This window comes from Palaemon carinicauda, chromosome 3 (assembly GCF_036898095.1).
Source record: "Palaemon carinicauda isolate YSFRI2023 chromosome 3, ASM3689809v2, whole genome shotgun sequence".
In the NCBI taxonomy this organism is placed as follows: Eukaryota; Metazoa; Arthropoda; class Malacostraca; order Decapoda; family Palaemonidae; genus Palaemon; species Palaemon carinicauda.
In genome coordinates, this window is record NC_090727.1 from 149803383 (window position 1) to 149826648 (window position 23266).

General features: G+C 46.0%; 1 long non-coding RNA gene across 2 annotated transcripts in view; it reads right to left on the bottom strand.

Moving 5' to 3' along the window:
- Nucleotides 1–21646, bottom strand: part of LOC137638634 (uncharacterized) — a 60694-nt gene extending 39048 nt beyond the window's left edge. The window contains exons 1-2 of one of the 2 annotated variants that reach the window (XR_011044161.1): nt 21550–21646; nt 19203–19272 (exon numbers count right to left, since the gene is read on the bottom strand). This is a non-coding gene — a long non-coding RNA (uncharacterized lncRNA). Of the gene's footprint in view, nt 1–19197; nt 19273–21549 lie in introns of both variants that reach the window. The other variant, XR_011044160.1, reaches the window with a different exon arrangement.
- Between the last annotated feature and the right edge of the window lie 1620 nt (nt 21647–23266).

Here is a 23266-nt window from a genome sequence, read left to right on the forward strand (position 1 = left end):
CTCGGCCCCGTGGTGAAGCCACCTCTGCCAGCAGCTTTTCAGGCATCCCCCCACAGGTGGGCAAATGGGAGGATTGCCTGTCCTATTGGGACTGGCCTCGGCCGGATCCCTTCTTACCCTTTCCTCCACAAAAGGAATTTTTTGCTGTGAGAGGCCTGCTTCGCATCCTTTTACCCTGCTGTTTTGGGTCTCTAGCCCTTTTCGGTTGCGGGTTTTGCTGTTCTTTCCGCTGTGGCTAAGAGGAGTAAGGTCTAGCTGTTAGACCTTTTGGATGAGGGAGTCCTGACTGGACTTCCTCTACCTCTCTGCTACCCGCTCGACATCCTCAGGATGGAACAAAGAATTGCCCTCGCTACTTCGGCCTGAGGGATCTGTCTATGGAACTTGCCTATGACGGCATCTCTCCTCTTCAGGATAGCGTTGGCCCAAAGGTTCACTACCTGATGGGAGAGGAACTCTATGGCCCGAGTGCCAGACAATACGAAAGTCTCCAAAGACTTCCTGGAGGACTCCCGAGACAGGTCCTTAGACCACATCAGTTGACGTAAGGATCCTAACCAGAAATCCAGCCACGAAGTAGCCTGCATGGCGTACTTCGCCACCTTCTCCTGGTTCAGGATTTCAGAGGCCGAAAAGAGACGAAGTCCCGTAAGTTTCTCGAAGGGTGTGGCCTTCGAGAGTGCCTCTATAGAGTGGTCGAGAGGCAGCGTTGGAAGAGATTCTCCGGGGACCTCATAGTACCTCCTCTGAAACACATACAGAGGAGGTAGGAGTTTGGAGGACGAGCTGGAGCGGAGAGAGGAGGTGGACCCAGTTGCCTGGGACACTGCCTTCTGTTTGGCACTCTTCAACCCCTTTGACAGGGCAAAGCTGCACTGGTCCTTTGAGGTTTCTGTGTGCTGGAGAAATGGTCAAGGACAGTTTCTTTTCCATCTAGAGGGGCTGCCAATGGATCTGGTAGTCCATTGATGGAACGGATACAGGCTAGGACCTGCCAGAATGCATGTTCCGACTCCTTCCTCTCATCCTCCGTAAGCTTAGGGCTAGTGGCTGCAGGCAGAGCATCGTCCTCGAGATCGCTCTGCCTTTCCACGTCCAAGCTCTCATTCATAGGAGCCCGGAGTGGGTCAAAGTCGTCAATTGGATAGACTGGGTATAGGGAGACTGCCGAGGAGGTGCTCGCTTCCGGCTGCCTGGGGGACAATGAGGAAGGAAGCCTGGCCAAGGATTTGGGGATGGTGAACAAATCCTTCGGTTCCCTCCCACGAGGCCGGGGGTCTTCTGTCCCAAAAGGGCCCAGAGTGCTCCATCGGCTTACAGGTGGAATTTAAGTCTGTTGTCGTATGGGGTGAACCCGTCCGGTCGCAGGTCGTGCCTCCTTAGGCACTATCTCGACCGGTGAGGGCTGGAAGGAGTCTCCATAGGAAGTAACCCTATCCTCCTTGGGGAGCGAACGACAATTCCTTTTCCTTTTCCCCTTTGGTCTGGCCTGTGGCATCTTGAAATGCAGGGGGCTACCCTGAGGTTCATGCCTAATCTCCTCCAGAGGTCTTTTGCGAGGGGATGACCATCTCCCCTTGCAAAAAGGACCCGCCTGTGCGGAATCTTCCGAACTCCTCTTAGGATCGGAGAGAAGAGAGGAGGCGATAAAGGGATCCTAGGTGTGTCACCTAAGGACTGGGAGCAGGGAATGACTCCTTTCATGGCTTGGCGCATTACATTGAATAAGGCGCTAAGCCACGGGGGGTCACGGGCTCCCGAGGAACTAAGGGGGAGGTCCTTAGGAAGGCACTGCTCCATAGGTTTAGGAACCTGGGAAGTTTTCCTAACCCTCTTGTCTGAGGGAGACTTCCCTACAGGCAAGATCGGCCTAAGAGGCTTGCGAGACTGATTGTGAGCGCCAAGATGGTTGCGCGCTCGTGAGCCGAACTGTTGGTAGGCAGAAGGGTGCTCATGCGTGCGCCCTTCCCAATTGTGCGCACCTTTTTCACGCTCGTGGCGTGCATAAGGTTGTTCGCGCGCATGGCACGCAACAGGTTGTTCGAGCGCATGGTGAGCAACAGAATTTTCACGCATATGGCGCGCCATGTTCGCCAGTTTGTTTACGTGCGACAAGTTGGTCGCGCGCGTGAGAGCTCTCAGGTTGGTGAGAGAACTCACTGCTACATTCGCCCGAAAGTTCACGATAGCTTGTGTTGTGTGAGCGCGAATGATCAACACAACGAGTTTGAAAACTCTGTCATAAAAAGAATGACTATGGTCACGAGAACCCGAAAGTTCAGCGTTAACTGTGTTGCGCGAACTCGAAGGATCAACACAACGAGAAACCAAAGTTTCTCTGTCACGAGACCCCTGAGGGTCAACGTGACTAAGGGTACGAGGAACCGAAGGCCCAACGTAGCCTGTATTGCGAGACCCCGAAGAGTCAGCGCAACGCGAAACCGAAGTTTCCCAGTAACGAAGTGCTAGCGTGACTAAAGTTACGAGAGCTCAAGGGTTCAGCGTAACTCAGGTTACGAGACCCCGAAGGGTCAGCGTGACTGACAGTACGAGAACCGAGAACCCGGAGGTTCAACGTTACCATCGTTGTGAGAGCCCGAGGGTTCAGCGTAACAGAAACCAGAAGGTTTCAAGTCGCGAGAGCCCGAAGGTTTCAAGTCGCGAGAGCCCGAAGGTTTCAAGTCGCGAGAGCCCGAAGGTTCAGCACGACAGAGATCCGAAGGACTCCTGTTGTCATGAGAACCCAAAGGATCAACATGACGAGTGCCCCAAGGCTCACGATCATGCCAGCCCAAAAGGGTGATCGTCACGAGAACCCGAAGTGTCAACGTGAGGAGAACCAACAGGTTCAAAAAGACGTCTTCTCACAGCCCGAGGAGAACGTCCGGGGTGGAGAGGGGTTACCCACCCCTCCACTCTATGAACCTCCGGAGAGGAACGTTCAACAGACTCCGCCTGAGGGGGAGACTGATCAATGTCTGCAGATAATTCCTCTGCAGGGGAGGAGAGTTCACCCGAAGGAGAACTACGCTTATAACAAGGTTCTCTTTCCGCCCTTGGAGGAGAACCTAAAGCGTAAGGAGATTGCTGATGTAAAGAGGCAATCTTCTCGCGCGAAAGAGATACGTTCCCCCGAAGGGGAAGCTTGCTTTGGAGTGAGCCCTGCCACCGACCCTGGTGGGTTAGCTATTTCCTCGGCGTCGGAACCAGACTCTCGGCCTGACTGACCGGCAACACCGCTTGCGCCCAAGAGAGGAGGATCGACCTCCGCACAGGAAAGAGATGACCACCTTCTCTCTGCTCCCCTTCGGAGGAGTTCGAGGAGAACTTCTTTCGAAGGGGGACCATCGACGCCCAGCGATGACCACAAAGACACAAGGTCTGGAAAGGAACAGGCGCTCCCTGGGGGAAGAGAAGGAGCCGACTCACTAGGGGAGACGCCACCTCTGCCTATCCCACAGGGTTGACCTGGAGTCACAAGCCCTGAGCTACTGCTCGACCGTGCCCCGGAGGGGCCTGGTCGAAGATTAGCTTCGGGCAGACTTTGGCATAGAGAAAACAGAAGCCCAAGATTTCTTTGATTTCGAGGAAGACCCCGAAAGCAAAGATTCGTGTTTAGACTTCTTTTTCTTATGCGCAAACCTCTCCCACTGGGAGGCAGGCCACTACCTACACTCGGAACAGGTGTTGTCCTGCGAACACTGACTTCCCCGGCAAGCCGGGCATAAAGGGTGTTGGTCCGTCTCCACGGACGACATGAAGGAACCGCAGCGGCAGCTTTCAATACCTGGACATGACCACATAGCGGGACAATAACCAAACACACACCGATACACACAAAAGAAAAAGGAATAGTAATAAAGTCAAGCAAGTTTGTTTAACGGGAAAGAGAGATGGTACGTCCGCAATCTATCGAGCCAAAAGTAAAAGTGGTTACTCAACCGACAGGTGTGAATGAGCGGGGTAGCCAGTCTACCCCAACCCCCTCCTGCTAACTAGCGGATGGGGTACTTATCCCTCACTAAAATTGTCTTGGCTGGTTTTCAGCGTTGCCGAAAGTAATACCCTATAAATAGCAAAGATCTGTATCTGTCGGAACAAACAAATTTTCTGGCTTCTGAGATTACTCTCAAAATTACAAACTTTGCAGAAAATTGGAGGTGGTGAGACGAGTACTGTACCTTGGAACAAGAAAGTTTAACAAATATAAAATCAGTTATTTTTATATTTTTTGCTGATATTTAGAACAAAACATGACCTTATTACAGAAAACATTCAACAGAAAATGAATGAATGAATGAATGAATGATTTAAAGTTTTCAGGCATCCTGACATCTTAGGTCATTGACGCCGGTAACATTTAATTTATGTATACAAAAGTAAAAAATGAAATAAAATAAAAAATTAAAGAGTATTCAATTAAAATCATAAAAATTGAATGTCATAAAAGTTAAATATTTTTCAGACGACCTGCTTCTGAAAGAAATCTAAAAATGCCACTTGCATGGTAGGACACATCATTTCCAAGAATCTTGGCAAGGATGAACCTGCCACCCTCACCTCGAGCCTCAAACAAATATCTATTCCGCAAGATGTTATAATTGGGGCATTCGGTCAACAAATGCCTTACTGTTAGAGGTACTAAACAGTTGTCACAATACGGTTGGTGTTGGCCCTTCAGCAGAAACTCATGTGTCAACCGAGTGTGACCAATACGCAGACGACAAAGAGACGTCTCCCATTTTCGGGGCATCATATCATACCTCCAAGGAGATATGTCATTTGTTACTTCCCTCATTTTATTGCCATCTTGACTATCCCATTGCTGTTGCCATTTATTGCAAACCAATTTCTTGATGTCAGGTAAGAAATCATTACAGGGAATGGGATACCTTCTTGGCAGCAACTCGGATGCAGCCTCCTTAGCCAGTGAATCTGCCTTCTCATTCCCAGACACACCTACATGTGCTGGAACCCAACAAAATTGAACTGTTATACCTCTCCGTCCAATAAGGAAAAGCCATTCTAAAATCTTTAAAAGTAGAGGGTTATTAGAATTAAAAACTTCCATAGCTTGAAGGACACTCCTTGCATCACTAAAAATTGTAAAATTACCCTCCTTCTCCAACGCTTTTTTCTCAATAGCGGTTAATATGCCATACAGTTCGGCAGTAAATATGGAAGCGGTCAGAGGAAGTGCACCTCTACAATTAAAACCATTACTATGTACTCCAAATCCAACGCCAGCATCAGATTTGGAGCCATCAGTATAGATAAAAGTTGATCCTCTATGTTCTTTAACATGTTCATTAAAGAGAGACCTGGCTTCTATGTCTGACAAAAAGATATCTCTGGTAACTTCCATGGAGGCATTGATGATACCTTGAATGGAAGTACCTTATTTCTAATTATATCCAGACTATTTAATAATCGTTTCACCCGAAAGCCATAAGGTTGAGGAGATTTTGGGTGCAACTCAAAGTATGATGCATGTCTTACAAGGCTTGCAGTCTGAAAGGCTAGAGAGTTAGGGAGTCTTTGCAATCTAAACCAATACCGAAGAATGGAAGACATTCGGTCAAGGTCTAGAGGTAACTCTCCAGCATCAACAAGGAGACTTAGGATAGGCGAGGTTTTAAAAGCTCCAGTAGACAATCTAATACCTGCATGATGTATCGAATCTAATATTTTTAACCGGCTTGGGGTGGCTGAAGAATATACCTCACAACCATAACTAATTTTGGAAAAAATCAAGGCCTTGTATAATTTTAAAATAGTATTGCGGTCTGCCCCCCATGATGTATGGGACAATAATTTTAAAATAGTATTGCGGTCTGCCCCCCATGATGTATGGGACAATACTTTTAAGATATTCAGAGCTTCAACACATTTAGCTTTTAGCGCTTTTAGGTGAGAAACCCACGTAAGTCTACAGTCAAATATCAAACCTAAAAATTTGGTTTCCGATACACATGGTATCCGTTGACCTTTAATGTATATATCCGGGTCTGGATGTACTCCCCGGATACGACAAAAATGGACAATGGTAGTTTTACTTGTCGAGAACTTAAATCCATTCATGTCAGCCCACTGGATAATTTTATCAATAGAGAGTTGGATTTTTCTCTCAACCATTGCCATTCTAGTGCCAGCAAATGATATTGAGAGATCATCCACAAATAATGTTGAGAGAACATCCTGGGGAATGGCTGAGGATATCCCATTAATTGCTAGTGCAAAAAGGGTTACACTCAGCACACTACCCTGAGGAACTCCTTCTTCCTGGCACTTACTCTCTGATAGAGTTTCCCCCACTCTCACTTGAAAAACTCTACGTGAAAGAAATGCCTGAATAAATAGTGGCAGCTCTCCTCTCAATCCCAATTCATGAATGGTTTTAAGAATACCATATCTCCATGTGGTATCATATGCCTTTTCAAGGTCAAAAAATACTGTAACATGGTGCTGTTTGGAAGCAAAGGCTTCACAAATAGAAGACTCAAGTCGTATCAACACATCAGTCATTGAGTGCATTTTTCGGAATCCACATTGAATCGGTGATAAAATACCTTTCTTTTCAAGGTACCATATCAGCCTTGCATTGACCATCTTCTCCATGATTTTACATAAACAAGATGTCAATGCAATAGGACGATAGTTTGCTGCTAAAAACTTGTCTTTACCGGGTTTTAAAAAGGCTAAAATAATGGCTAGTTCCCAAACACTTGGGTAACTATGATCATGCCATATTCTATTAATAATGCTTAAAATAAATAGCTTTGTATTAAAATGTACATGTTTAATCATTGCATATGGAATTCCATCAGGTCCAGGGGCTGTATCGTTGCAATGAGCAAGTGCGGAATCAAATTCTCTTTCAGTGAAAGGAGAATTATACGACTCTTCCCTTCTTGTTGCAAAATTTAAAATTTTCTTTTCTTCAGTGCTCCTATACTGGTGACCAGGGGCTCCTTCACACTTGCTGGATACATTTGAAAAATGATTAGCCAGGGCATTGCTAACTTCATTTGCTTCAGTTACATACTGGCCATTCACCTTCAACACTGGTGGTGGTTTGGGGGTGAATTTGCCAGCTATCTTTTTTACTTTCCTCCACATAGAAGATGGTGGTGTTCTACTGTTAATGGAGGAAACAAAAGACATCCATGACTGGCGCCTTGCTTCTTTCATGGCACGACGGAACTGTGCTCTACATTTCTTGTACATAGTTAAATTCTCATCAGTTCTGCGTCTACGCAATCGTGTTAGAGATCTTCTTGTGGCTCTGTGGAGTGCAGTTAGTTCTGAAGACCACCACGGGACTGGTCGTCGTTTGAATAACCCTGTTGTTTTGGGAATTGAATTGACTCCGGCTGTATGAAGAGTTCCATTCAGTAGGTCTATGGCATCATCAACACTTTCAAACTGTTCTGCTCTCCCTTCGATTTCACTTAGCTCGGAAAATTTAACCCAGTCTGCCTTGTCTAGATTCCAACGTGGCGATCTTTGCAAAGGCGGACCCTTGTTGGTGTTTATAATGATTGGTGCATGATCACTAGTATGCCAATCATCTAGTATCCTCCAATCAAAATCAAGAAGGCAGTTAGAGCTTGCAATTGAAAGGTCAATGCATGACTAAGTACCTGTCTGAACATGGAAGTGTGTGGGCTCTCCTGTATTAAGGAGTCCCACATCCTCATTCTCCACAATTGATGAGATAATATTGCCCCTTGTGTTTGCTAAAATATCACCCCATAAAGGATGTCTACCATTCATATCTCCCAGTAAGAGAAAAGGTTGAGGGAGTTGTTGAATGACCTCTGCTAAATCATCATATAAAATATTATCATTTGGAGGTAAGTACAGAGAGCATATTGTATATTTTCTCCCTATATCAATTTGTACAACAACTGCCTGCAGGGTTGTACGTATAGACATGGGTATTTGGGGAACATCTCGACGAATGTACATGAGACTTCCGCCATGGCTCCCTGCTTGATGATTATATGGTGTTCTATAGCTAACATACTCTCGAGGACTAGGAGTGTTAGAATCAAGCATACTTTCCTGTAGACATACAATTATGGGGGAATGCTCATGAATTAGGAGCTTAAGTTCTTCATATTTCGCCCTCAAACCCTGACAGTTCCATTGCAAAATGGAGGAGAAAACTATGGATTATTTCTGGAAGACATCTTGGATGAGGTCTTCCCATTAGTAGTTTTTAATCTAACATTATTACCTGTAGGTTTCTTCAGAGGTGGTCTTGTTATGTTGGGTTTTACGTTGGTGTTTTTCTTTGTATCTTTTTTATCTATTTGTTGAGGGGGATGGTGGACCTCAATTTGAATTTCTGATTTATTTAAATTATCTTCTGGTTGATCGGCAACATCAACAGACAAAACATCATATTTATTTGATGTCATAATTCTAGTATTTCTTATGGAAGGGGGTGAGAGAGATGGAGGTCTCTCTCTTTTACGATTAGTAGGTTGTGAGTTACCAGGTTTTTGTACCTTCCCCACTACAGGTACACCTGATAACTTGGTGTCAGGTGGAATCTCCATTAAATCAGGCAAGGATATGGCCTGGGAGAGGTTAGTACTATCCTTTGTAATGGGGGACAAAGGTTTGATAGTGGTGGGCAATGTCTTTTGGTTGATACTCAATGATAAATCTTTAGGAGGAGATGTTCTTGTCTTATGCAGCACTTTATCAATAGATGGTGAATTCCTTTTTCGAGAACTACCTACAGTAGTAGGTGGGTGAGATGATTCCCGAGGAACTTTTTCTCCTGTTTTTAATGTCTTTGCATAAGTATTAGATTTATTTAATAATCTCTTGGCATGCCCCACGCTTACATGTTCAATAATTGATTTATTGAGGGCAGCCTCTTCTAACTTATAAAACTGGCAGCTCCTATCATTAGATTTATGATTAGAGTTGCAGTTTAAGCACCTTGCCTCAAATGTACATTCCCCATGGTAAATATTGGAGCAAGTATTACAAATTCTTTCACTATTGCAAACTTTGGAAGGATGTCCAAATTTAAAGCAATTATAACATTGCAGTGGCTTTTGCTTGAAAGGTTGAACTCTGATTCTTTCGTTTTCTATGTCTATGTGGGAAGGTACATCGGCATCCTGGAAAGTAAGAACAATCATTGATGTTCCAGGTACTTTATGTACTTTCCACACTGATAGAGGACACATAGTCAATATCTCTTCTTCAGTAAATTCATACAGATCCCTATTAAAAACCACTCCCCTTCCATAGCTAAAGTTTAGATGGGGTTTGATGTCCAATTTTATATCATCATTTACTGTCTTCAAATTGGACAGTATAACAGACTGTGTGTATGACTTGGCCTTTATCAAGTAACTTTTCTTACCGAATCGAGATATATCTCCAGGTGCGATCGTACCTACCTTCCTCTGAAGAAATTTGCAGACCTTGAAATAATTTTCCGTACCTCCTACAGATTGAGCAAGAATCCACATTGGTGGTTTTGGCTTTCTTTGGGATGGCATATCCGCCTCTATATCTTTATCAGCCCAGTCTGCTGGTCTGTAGACATCCAGATCTTTAGGTGCCCCATCACACAGAGCACCCTTAACACTCATATTACCTACTTTAATATCAACAATATTACAGCTTGCATTAAATGCTTCCTCATGACAATTAAATGATAACCAAGATTCCCAATCATCATCTTGAAGTTTCATTCTTATTTCTTTTATTAATCCATAACACTCAAATATTTTATGTAGCATATCATAATTAGTTTCTAATGGGATTTGGGTAATGTGCAGGACATTCAATTATCCTGTGTTGCCCAAATTACCCTTTTTCCGAGTGTTTAAAGAATAGTCCTTTTTAGTTCCTACGTCGTCAACGGAGTTTTCTTTAAATGAATTGCCAGAGGTCGTCAACAGTGCCGGGGGCGAGTCAGCATATCCAGGGGAGGTGGGGTCATTTTCACAAGATTCCATCATAAAAAAAGAAGAGAGAAGAGTGATTTTTTGAAGTTTGATTTACCTGCTTGAGAACATTAAGGCATCACATGTTGGGAAGGAAATTTACACTCTCCACTACCGGCACAGTGAGAGTATACTTCCCAGATGGTTCACTCCATACCCTACCCGAAGGATAGCATCAAAACAGATATAGAGGCACAGGTGTAAGCTGAACCCGCCTGTTAGGACTGAGACCAAGAAACTATGGAATCATCCTCCCCATATCTGTAATGACGGGCTTCCGGCCAAAAGCCGAGAGTCCTACCCCAAGCGTTGGATCCCCCTGGATTCCGAAGACCCAACACTTAAGAATAGTTCCGCCAAAAAGGTCCAAACCATCTTCGGGATGGCTGAGATCATCCAATACTCTCACATATAGCTTTGAGCACAAACACCTCCCAACCGTGACACCTTTCCCATTCATCAAAGCAGGCAGCAATACCGAATGTAGAAACATCCGCCCAAGTGGCAATAACAGATGTAGAAACATCCATGCCATAAAAAGAGAGAAAAAAAATAATAAACACATATATATGTAAATATATACACATACATATGGGAAATTTTACTCATAGGGTTGGGACAGCAACATGAAGGAAAGTTTATAATATTAGGAGAAGGTTGAAGCCATATAAAGAGGAAGAAAAAGATGAAAGAGAGAAATTTAGATTCGAACTGGGGGAGCAATTTCCCCAAGTTCGAGAGCCCTCTTGCCCGTCACCAAGATTCACCACGGGAATGAAATGCCGTGCTGAAGCTCAATGACTTCATCAAGGCATTCTCTCATTAAGAGGGCAACAGAAAATGAACAGTAAGTCAACTAGTCCTGAATAAACCAGGTAGGAAAAGCACAATTTGTGGTACGCTTTATTAACCCACACAATTATCACATTACAAGAGATGGTCTATATGTTAAAGCATCACTAACTAGCTTTGGAAATGTCCATACTGGAATCAAGCTGGGTGGGCAAAAGTTGTCTAACTGAGAAAGTAGGGTGACAATAATATATACGTAATTGGTCAGGGTGAAAAGATTTCAGAATAGTCATGTGCTTCCTGACTAAATTGCCTGTAAATGGCACAGAACATTATAAGGATCTTCAAAGTAGCCTCCCAAAACATTACTTCAATAAACTACAACCCTTAAACATCATGCTTACCTTATTCTCCCTTAATTTATCAATGAGTTGTCTAGCCGCTGGAAAATGTGAAGAAGCTGATTTCCTCAAGAAAGTAGCCTGGCTAGCCTTCTACAACTTTTTAGCAGCTGCAACAACTTCCACAGGTGAGAACAATGTCAGATATTGAGTAATGATTGTGTTGCATATAGCTAACAAGTCTTTTTGTCATCTGGCACAAGAACTTACTCAGGACTGTACCTCTATGTTTACGGACGCAGTTGTCCCAGACAAAGGCACACACAAGGTGACCCACCTCTTCGTCCTTCCTGTGCTTACGAATAACGCTTGCACATGAGGACGGACTGCAGCTGTTCTTTTCAAGTAATGCCTCAGACTCCTCACTGGGCAAAGTAACAGATGGTCTGGGTCACTTGTTACAGAACGAAGACTCGTTACCCCAAAGGAGTCGAGCCTAGGGTCCGACACCCCAGGGTTCTGAGTCTTAGCAACAAACTCAGGGACGAACCTGAATGTTACCTCCCCCCATCCCCTTGAATGGGCGACGTCGTAAGAAAGACCATGAAGTTCACTGACCCGCTTGGCCGAGGCCAAAGCGAGCAGGAAAGCCGTGTTCCAAGACAGGTGGCGATCAGACGCCTGGCGTAATGGTCCAAACGGAGCTCTCTTCAGAGACCCGAGGACCTGAACCACGTTCCAAGGAGGAGGTCTTACATCTGACTGAGGGCAGGTAAGCTCATAGCTGCGTATGAGTAGGGAAAGTTCTAACGAAGAGGAAATGTCCACTCCTTTCAGCCTAAAAGCCAGGCTTAAGACTGAGCGATAGCCTTTCACCGCCGGAACTGAAAGGCTTATTTCCTCCCGTAAATACACAAGGAACTCCGCTATTGCTGGAATAGTGGCATCGAGTGGAGAGATACCCCTCCCACGACACCAACCACAGAAGACTTTCCACTTCGCCTGGTAGACTTCGATAGAGGACTTGCGCAGGTGGTGAGACATCCTGTCCGCAACCTGTTGCGAAAATCCTCTCTCCGTGAGGAGACGCTGGATAGTCTCCAGGCGTGAAGCCGAAGCGACGCTACGGCTTTGTGGAAGATGTTGCAGTGTGGTTGTCTGAGTAGCTCGTGTCGTGGGGGGAGTTCCCTCGGAAGCTCCGGGAACCATTCCGCGTGATGCCATAGCGGAGATACTAGAGTCATGGAGAGATTGACCGATAGTCTGGTCTTGTTGAGCACCCTTCTCATCAGACAGAATGGTGGGAAGGCGTAAACGTCGATGTTGTCCCACCTCTGCTGAAAAGCATCTTGCCAGAGAGCCTTGGGGTCCGGGACTGGAGAGCAGTACAGGGGCAGCTTGAAATTCAAGGCTGTCGCGAACAGATCTACTGTTTGGGGAACCCCACAAAGTCAGGACTTTGTTGGCTATCTGAGGATCCAAAGACCACTCAGTACTCACTATCTGCGTCGCTCTGCTCAGACTGTCGGCGAGTACATTCCTCTTGCCAGGAATGAAGCGAGCCGAAAGTGTTATCGAGTGGATTTCGGACCATCTCAGAATCTCTACTGCAAGATGGGATAGCTGTTGAGAAAAGGTACCTCCCTGCTTGTTGATGTAAGCCACTACCGTGGTGTTGTCGCTCATCACCACTATGGAGTGACCCGCCAGGGTCCGTTGGAACTGTTGAAGGGCCAGGAAAACGGCCTTCATTTCTAGCAGGTTGATGTGGAGGTACTTTTCTGATTCTGACCAGAGGCCTGAGATCCTTTGGTTCAGAATGTGGGCCCCCCACCCTTCTTTTGACGTGTCCGAAAACAGAGTCAAATCCAGGGGGAGGACGAGAAGATCCACTCCCTTTTGAAGGTTCACGTCGTTCAGCCACCACCGAAGGTCTGTCAGTTCCGTGGATCCTATAGGAACCAGAAAGTCCGAAGAATAAGCCTTGATTCCACCGGGACTTTAGCCGCCATTGCAGGGATCTTATCCTGAGGCGGCCGTTCGGAACTAGACGTGCCAAGGAGGAAAGGTGGCCTAGTAGACGTAACCATGATTGGGCTGGAAGCTCTTCCCGCCTGAGGAAAGGTTCTGCAACCCTCCTCAGCCTTGCTATCCAGTCGTCTGATGGAAAGGCTTTGTGGAGATCGGTGTCTAATATCATGCCTAGATATAACAGTCGTTGCGTCGGAAGCAGAGAGGACTTCTCGAGATTTACCATGATCCCCAGATCTTGGCAAACCTCCAGAAGCCTATCCCGGTATCGAAGAACGGTCGACTCCGAGTCTGCCAGGATCAGCCAGTCATCCAGATAACGGAGGAGACGTATGCCGTTCCTGTGCTCCCAAGACGAAATCAGTGTGAACACTCTGGTGAACACCTGAGGTGCTGTGGAGACACCAAAACACAGCACCTTGAACTGGTAGATCTTGCTGTCTAGGCTGAATCTCAAGTACTTCCTGGAACACGGATGGATTGGGATCTGGAAGTACGCGTCCTTCAGATCCAATGTGCACATGAAGTCTTGCAGTCTCACTGCAAGTCTGACCGTGTCCGCTGTCTCCATGCTGAACGAAGTTTGTTTAACAAACTTGTTCAGGGCTGAGAGATCGATGACCGGTCTCCAGCCTCCAGACGCCTTCTTTACAAGAAAGAGTCGACTGAAGAAGCCTGGGGAGCCGTCGTCGACCTCCTGGAGAGCATCCTTCTTGAGCATGGTCTGGACTTCTGCCCAAAGGGCTAACCCCTTTGCCGATCCCATAGCATAGGAGTTCAGCGACACTGGATTCGCTGTCAGGGGAGGTGGAGATGTCGTGAATGGGACGCGATAACCTTGGCCGATCACAGAGACCGTCCAAGAATCGGCCCCAAGTTCCTGCCACCTGTGCACGCAACTTTTCAGGCATCCCCCCACAGGTGGACACGCGGGGGGATTGCCGATCCTAGCGCTTGCGGCCTCGGCCGCTGCCCCTAGGATTCTTTCCTCCCCTAGAGGACTTGCCGCGCCTTCTGCCCTTAGTTTGAAAGGGCTGCGGCTTAGACACCCCTGTCTTAGCTGCCGGAGCCTGCTTCGGTGTCTTGCGAGGCTGCTGTTGAGGTGCTGGAGGCTTGTAGGGCCAAGATGTCAGGGCCCTCTGGAGGAGAGAATCTTGATTCGATCTCCTCCACCTCTCAGCTATTCGTTCTATCTCCTTGGGCTCAAACAGATCTCTCCCAGTGATAGAGGAGTGCCTGAGCCTGTAGACGTCCACGGCGGGGACAGATCCTCAGAGTGCAATAGGATGCCCAGAGATCCCAGCCAAACATCCAGCCACGAAGTTGCCTGCATGGCACTCTTCGCGACCTTCTCAAGGTTCAGGATCTCCGACGCTGAGAACGTCACCTGCCGGGCGGAAAGCTTCTCGAGAGGAGTTCCCCTGGTCAGCTCTTCCACAGAATGGTGGAGTGGAAGGGCCATACTGGACTCCCCCATGATCTCGAAGTACCTCCTCTGATGTACTCGAGGAGGCGGGAGGAGTTTGAACCCGGCAGAAGAACGACCGGAGGAGGCGAGCTCGGAGAGCTGGGCTTCGACCCTGTCCCTGGCCCCTTTCACCCCTTTGGACCAAGGCAAAGCTGCGCTGGACTTACAGTATGGGGTTTCTGGGTGCCGTAGACTTGGTCTAGCACCGTGTCCTTGCCCTCACGAGGGGGCAGTCTCTGGGTCCTTAAACTTGTTGAGTTGCGTCATCAAGCCTAGGACCTGCCAGAAAGCGTGTTCTGACTCGAACTGGTCTCCTCCTTGCGGACTGGCAGCTAAGTCTAAGGTCCCCAAAGGCTCATCTTGGGGAGACACGTGGACGTCCTCCCGGGGTCTGGTTGGCTCTGGACGGATCCTTGATGACGATTTAGGAATCGTCTAGGAGTCCTTGGGCTCCCTCCTAGGAGGAATACAGGACTCTAGCAAAGATGTCCGGAAGGGAGCTTCCACGCGAGAAGTTTCTCTCCTAAGAGGAGGGGTTCCTCCCATTGGTGCCGTGGGGGACAACCCTGCCTCGCTGGACTCTCCTGAGGACGGAAAAACCTCGTCCACGGGAGAAGGAGAAACCGCACACGAAGGAGAAGGAACCTTCCTGACCGACCTCTTGGGAGCCAACTTCTCCCGAGGAGAAGTCACCACGAAGTCCACTCCTCTCCTTCTCTTCAGCGGGGATGAGTCTGCCGTTGGTTTAAGTCCCAAATCAACGAGGGCAAGCTTCACAGCCTGAACCACTGCGTTCATTATGTGACGGAACCAAGGCTGACGGGTAACTGACGCCGTGTCAGTTATCCCTGCTGGAAGGAAGGGGATCTCCTGACCCTACGGAGTGGACACCACGGGGCCTGCCTGAAAAGAAGAAGAAAAAGAATGTTGCATGGACCTCTCCGTAGATCCTTCCTGGTCCTGATCCTGGTAGGTAATCCTACGCTTGCGCGGTGGCGATCCAGAGGCCGATCTGGAAGTCCGCGTCCCTATCAGTTGGCCGCGTTGATGATCCCTGTGAGAATGGGGATCGCGGCAGCGCTCGCGCGAAAAAGCATTCGAGGGATTGCGCGCGGGCAATTTCCGAAGCATTGCCGCGTGGGCGCGTTCGCACGCGGGTGAGAGGGCGTGTGGGCGCGCAGGCGAAGGGACGCGATGGCGCATTGGCGAGGGAACGCGTTGGCGCGCACGTGAAGGTGCGCGTGGTCGCTTAGGTGAAGGGGTGCGCTGAACACTAGGCGACCACTGGCGGCGCGTTGGAGAACGACGATGTTCGGGCGAGAAACGTCGCGAGTGACTTGGCGAGCTTTTGCCCGGCAGAGAGCGCTGGCACGTTGGCGAATGCTGGCAAGTGATTTCGCGCGTACTCCGGAGAACGACGGCGCGTACTCCGGAGAACGACGGCGCGTACTCCGGAGAAAGACGGCGCGTACTCCGGAGAACGACGGCGCGTACTCCGGAGAACGACGGCGCGTACTCCGGAGAACGACGGCGCGTACCCCGGACAGGCGAACGACTGCGCACAGGCGATTTATCGCGGGGGTGAGTTGAAGACCTGGGGCGATCAGTCTTAAGAGGGCGTTGGCGCTCAGGAGAGCGTTTGCACACGGGCGGGGGATCGCGTGGGCGCGCAGGAGATTGTTGGCGCGTAGTAAGGTTACTGCGCATATCTGAAGAGATGGAGGGAGACGAACGCGCAGGCAAACGCTCGCAAACAGGAGCTCTAGATGAGCTCTCTGGAGAGCGCGTGCGCTGTTGCGCCGGAGCAGAAGGGCGCGAGGGCGAGGCGACGGGATGGAACCCTTGCCTAAGTCCAGATCTGGCGATCGTGGACGCGGTGGTGATCGTTGGCGCGCTGGGCGCGCATCAGGAACAGGCCGAGAAGTAGCGCGGCTGCGCACAGGAGAATGAGGGGACTCAGGAGAACGTAGGTGCGCCTTGCGCACATCAGGAACATGAGGGCGCTGTTTCACAGGAGACCTGCGAGAAGGAGAGCGCTGGCGAGCAGGTGATCGCTGCCGAGCAGGAGAGCGCTGGCGAGTTATGTCCGAACACCGTAACTCTGGAGAGTGCTTGTGCGCTACTGCACGCAAACGCGCAGGTGGGAGCGCAGGGGAACCCTGACGCGCAAGGGACTTACCCACACCGTGAGTAGAGTCCCTTTTCCCCGAAGGAATCGGTGCCTGTTGGATAACAGGGTGAGAAGGCGCCCAAAGCTCATCTGCAGCCAGGAACGGAGAAGGCAGGTCGGAAGGTCTGGCAGGCGTAGGAGATCGCGAACGATCTGCGGAGAGGTCAAGGGACGCTATTGCGACGGTCTGCTTCTGACGGGGGGGGCTCCTCCTCAGGGGGAGGATCAGGAGAGGACGACCCAAAGAGGCGCCTCCTAACTCCCTTATAGGGAGAAGGAAGTCCTCTGCTGCGGAGAGGCCGACGGGCCTTACGTCGAATACGACCTCGAGGAAGGGCTTCCGGGTCATCAGTCCTCCGAAGAGGAGTCTCTGTCAGCGTGCTCCCCAGAGGGGGAGACCCGCCCGCAGGAGAGACCGTGGGACTCCCCTCCCCCCTTGAAGGATGTTCGGAGGGGGGCGGAGAGCCTTCAGCAACGTCCGCAACAGGCGCAGCATCAAGGGTTTGACCAGACCCGTCGGAGGGCTCTGCTAAGACAGTGTCGACAATATCCGAAGGGAATACCTCCGGAATTACCGGCGACTGTTTGACCGCAGCCCCCAACTGGATCAGGTCAAACAGGGCTTCCCTGGAGGGCGAGCCCTTAAGCCCCAAGGAAGCCCAAAGCTGGAACAAATCATCATTAGACACAGTTTGCTCATATTCATTAAAATCCAAAATATCCTCCCCCGGAGGAGAAGAAGGAGCTGCCACACTAAGGGAGGCAACGCCCTCTCCCGCACCCTGAGGTCGGGAAACACCACTAGGGCCTGCGCTACCACTCGGCAGTCTCTCATGAGAGACCGATCGAGTGGGAGCTTCGGAGGAGGTTCGGGCGGCGGAAGAGGAGTCCTTAGAGCCTTCCTTCTTCAAGGTTGCCCCTGAAGGAGAACGGTCTCTCTTGGACTTCTTCTTACGCCGACGGCTGAACTTCTCCCACTCCCACTGGGAGGCAGACCACTCCCTACACTCACTGCAAGTATTCTCCCTCTCACACCGTTGACCTCGGCACTGCGGGCAAAGGGTGTGAGGATCGGTGTCCTCCGCTGACATGAAGGTCCCACAAGGGCGGCCAGCGAGTCCAGGGCACTTGCGCATAGCGATGATAACGGTCGAGGCCAACTTCCAAACACACAGAACTAGAAAAAGCAAAAAAAAACAAATTAAGGCTGTCATTAACGAGGACGAAAACAGAAACGTCTGTACTTCATCCGAGCCAAAAGTGAAAAGAGACAACTCACCAGTGTGTGGGGGGGAGGGGTAGCAAGCTACCCCTTCCCTACCCCCTGTTAACTAGCGGGGGGTAGTTAACCCTCGTTAAAAATCTAATGACTCATCATTTCAGCTACGCCGAAAGTAATACCCTATGTAAATAGCGTGGTTTGTATTTCGGTTACGGAACAAATAAGAGATTCATTAGATAATAAAAATAACGTCAAAATACAAGCTCACATGACTGGTGTGCACAGCAAATCCATGTACTGTACCGCTTACCAAAACAGAGGAACAGTGAAGTACTGAAATGTTAAACTGCGAGTAAAGCGGCCCATAGCCAAGCAAAAACCAGTTCAACTTAGTGATTATTATAACAATAAACTCGCCTGCTCAGCTTACAGGCATAACGCAATGCTGTATGTATGTCTTGCTAGAACAGAGGAGCAGGGAAATCATATTAGATTGTGAGCAGAGCAAACCACACCTGAGCAAAACCCAGCAAGTGATTAAAGTTTTAATTCAGCAGATCACTATACTGTACCTGTAAATACACTTAATTAGGTTAAGGGTTTTGCAATCGACGGCTACAGTTACAAAAGGCTTGAAAATGAGAAGAAAATTTCTATTCAGTTAAATTTTGGTAGTCTCCCACCCACCTCCTATGTTCAAATTTATATTTTTCTACAGTAAAACACGTGAAAATAAAACCCTTTTCTTACAAAGAAAAAAATAGGTTAAGTAGTTAATTTTTCTAGAAATTTATATTATATGAAAGAAAAGCACTATTCCTCTTCATATGCTATATTTTAACTATTTTTGTTGGAAAGTACTAAGACCGAAGATATTTTGTTAATAGCCTTCCAAACTGATGACTGTACGATATACAGTATGCGCAATAAATGTGCTTTTTATTTTTACACCTCATTTATAGGCTTTTTTATTATGCCCCATGAATACTCCCTTAAATTTCCTTTAGGATGTTCATACTGTTGACAATCTTATTGTGGACTTTAAATAAAAATTTAAATGAAATACAGCCAATTTTCATTTACATTCTTCATAATTGTTGAAATGTACGATTCATTAACGTAAATATATAAAAAGACCACCCAACTTGCTAAAAGTATGAAGATAACTTGCATACAAAAAGTAAATTGCATACTCAACTGGTGCAGTTCCTTAGAAGTCAGCAGGTAGACAGCATACGTAGTCAACTCCAAATTCCATGTCATGTCTTCTGAAATGAAATAAAATAGTTGGCTTATTTTGTGTAAGCATATTAAAAGTGTCTATCAATGGGATACATCCTTATCGAGAAATGCATGTAACATCAATATCAAACATCCACTAAGAGATTTTTAAATTTGCTTTCAAAGGTTACTTAGTAAAAGATAGAACTACAGCAATGATATTAATCGTAGATTATATAAATGTTATTAGGTTCAGATATGAATTGACAGAAAAAAAAGAAGATAATTATGGGTAGTATTATGAAGCATGAAGTAGATGATGAATGGGAAAGTATTGAATTAAAAGCTCAAGCTAGAGACCGAGGCCCTTTACATCAATAGGTGAAGGAGATGATGATGATGATTATTATAGAAAAACACTGAAATCATTTTACTTATAAAGGAATGCTGTTTTATATCAAAATATTCCCATTTTCTTATAAAAAATTACCTTTATTTCTATCGCATATAAATAGTTAATAAGACATACCCTAACATATCCAACGGTAATGAGGGCCACCTAGTGGGATCGGGTTTTTTGGGTGGGGAAAATTTACTAGCGAATCGATAAATAAAGCTAAAAGTAATATTTTTCTAACCACATGTATCTGCTCCTGGTCATACGTTTGTACTACTGTACCTAGTTGCGTATTAACAACTTAATACTTCCAGCGCATTAGCCCTCTCTTACTTTCTTTCCACCAACGGAATCCCTCTCGCTCACTCGTTTGTTACCTGGGAAGGGAGTTTAGGGGGGTTAGCCCCTTCTAGTCTATAACCTTGTACCCAGGCTAGATCTGTGACCTGGGTAATCTAGGTTTGGGACCTGGAAAGGGGAGTCGGGGAGGGGGGGGGGGTCTGACCTCAGAACAACTAGGTTAGGTTAGGTGGTTTGTTAGGTTTTGTGGCCTTTTACCAATCACGTCATTTCCTGTTTTCACCCACACAAAGCCCCACATTCCTAGCTGTGTCCATCTAGAAGGGCTTGGAATAATGGGAGAACGGTTTATTTGCAGTGGAAATAAGGTCAAATTCCTTGAAAGCACATGATTTCCTATAGTGAAAGTTTTTTTTTCCTATTGGAAATGGAGTTCTGTGTTGTTCTCTAATTTTACCAAATTATAGACTATATATACAACAATTGCACTCGTTTCTACTCAACTGCTAGACAAAATCCTGACATGTCAATTTATATCTGGGGTTAGGCCAGTTTTCATCCCCACGCTGAAGTGGCCACTGGGGGTTGGTGATGATGGGAGATTTGTCTAATTACTCACAGCAAACCAACTTAGTATGGGTTTAACCGCTATAAACTTTTAAAAAGACAAAAAATTTTACATATGAATCTACTCACAATAACCAATGATTTAATCCTTGATAAAATGCGATCCTAGTCTTGTCATTGTTATACATTTCAGCCTAAGCTGTAAAACTGTTAATACCGATGTTGATATTCCTGGCTCGACGATAATCTTGAAAACCCGATGGGAATATTAATTCCCCGAAGAGATAGTCTCTTAGTCGGCGATTCAAGGTCAACTGCGTTAAAGTATTTAAATTATAAATGAAACGGAAGAAAGTTTCGATACGGCAATGTCCACTGTAGAAATAGAAAACCCACTCTCGAGAGAATTTTGACATTTCCCCGCCACAGTTCTCAAGTAGTAGTTATAAAAAGTATCCTAACCACGTTGTGTACTATAAGATTTAGAAAAAATTATGAACAGGAAAACTCGGTCGAATTTTGGGTCAAATTTTTTAGTATGCATCTTTTCACTATTTCTATCTAAACGTGAAAACAAAAATACAAGGATTCCCAACCACACGTACTTCTACCATTAAGAAGCATACCATTCAGTCTTTTGACTAACAACTGACTTTTTTGAATGGACAATTAGTCGTCATTTCTTTTTCTATGCTAAACAGACATCATCTGTTATTACCCTAAATTGTTTCCTTGCATCGACCACCCCACCATATGTGAAACAAATTTCAGTTCAACATGACATCCAAATAAGATTCTAGCCACCTTCAGAGGCCCGGTTCTGCCGTGCATGGCTCTACATATGAATTGGAGAGTCACCTTCCTCGCTGAATTTTATACACGGTATACCGTATACACCTCAGCATTTGAGGTGCTACCATTGTCAACTACCTGCAATATAAAGCCTAGCAAGAAACGACACCAAAGTGTGCCTGGAAGAGCCTTAACCGTTCAGCACCACATAATGTCTGATTTAAGTGATTGAAATTAAAATACAAGCCATCAATATACATTGCATTACCTTCAACACCGCTGAAAACTACTCGGAAAGAGCTCTTGAAACAAAACCCCTTATCCAATAACTTGTCTAAGCTTCAGTAACCAATTTTCTTTTCTTTTTCTGCAGGCCTACCCTCTCCCATTTCAAGTCCCTGGACGTCCCAACCAGATCCTCCAAGTCACCGAAACTACTCAAAGATAAAAGCTGAACGACTCTACCAAATCAATGTTGAAACTTTATGTAATCTCCAACGTGGATTCCTTGATTACTTAGACCAAAGATACAGGTTAAAACTGAGAACACCATATCAACCTGAGGAGAAAGTTTTAATTAAAGATTCACTTGAATGTCAAAACTACCAGCGTCGAGCGTCGCTCTGTTATCATTCGATTTGAACGATAATGACTGTTTTCTAACAAGCTACTTTTTTCCATTTTCTTTTCGAACTACTCTCAGACTATTATCGATTAAACCATTAAGAAAACCAGATTAGCGAGGGGGGCGACTAAAATTTCGTGGTTTAAAATGTCTTTATTATTATTATTATTATTATTATTATTATTATTATTATTACTAGCTAAGCTACACCCTAATTAGAAAAAGCAGGATGCTATATATTTGACCTGGGGCTTCAACGGCAACAGGGGAAACCAGACCAAAGAGGAAAGGAAATAAGGAAACAAACTACTAAAGAAACAACGGATAACTAATGTAAAACACCTTATGATCGGTAAACAAGGTTAGAATAAATTTGTTATATATAAACTGAGATCCATAGCCTCTCCAACATGAAACATTCTCTGCAAGTCTGAACTCCCATAAGTTCGAGACGTGTCAACATTTCCACAAGTCCATACCAGGATTCAGGGAAACCAGTTTATCACCATTTGTTCTGCCTATTTAACCGTGAAGACAAGCCGGGTTCCCCATTATCCCGCCCGCGACAGCCATTAAGTGACAGATCTAAGTAGAAATTTTTTATGTGCATCAGTACTTAAAGTGAGAAAGAAAGTTGTAAAATGCACATATGCTGCAACGAACCACTGGACAATCATCATGTATTTTAAGAAGGGGAAACATCATGAATGTATTGGAAGGGTCAACATTATGCTTATCTCTCTCTCTCTCTCTCTCTCTCTCTCTCTCTCTCTCTCTCTCTCTCTCTCTCTCTCTCTCTCTCTCTCTCTCTCTCATATATATATATATATATATAATATATATATATATATATATATATATATATATATATATATATATATATATATATATATATATATATATATATATATATATATATATATATATATATATATATATATATATATGAGAGAGAGAGAGAGAGAGAGAGAGAGAGAGAGAGAGAGAGAGAGAGAGAGAGAGGGGGGGTAAAACTTCAATCTACTTGATGCTATATAAATAAAAACATTGTAAATTCAAAAAATATAGTCTTTCCTATAAAGCGAAAAAAAGAAGAAAAAAGTTACAGGCTCCTGACAGAATTAAATCAAGAGAACTGGTCAGCTTGTGGGTGGAGTAGGCCTACAAGTAGGATATAACGACCCGATTTAATAAACGTGTTCAGGAACACAGATTGTCCTGGAGTAGAAGTTCAGAAGAAATTTCGAGTGCCGCAAATGACATCCATACCTCTACTCATTTTGATTTGATTAATGCCTTTACGAAAACAATGTTTTACATAGAATGCAATTTTAAACCTGCCGGTACACGGAGTAGCTTA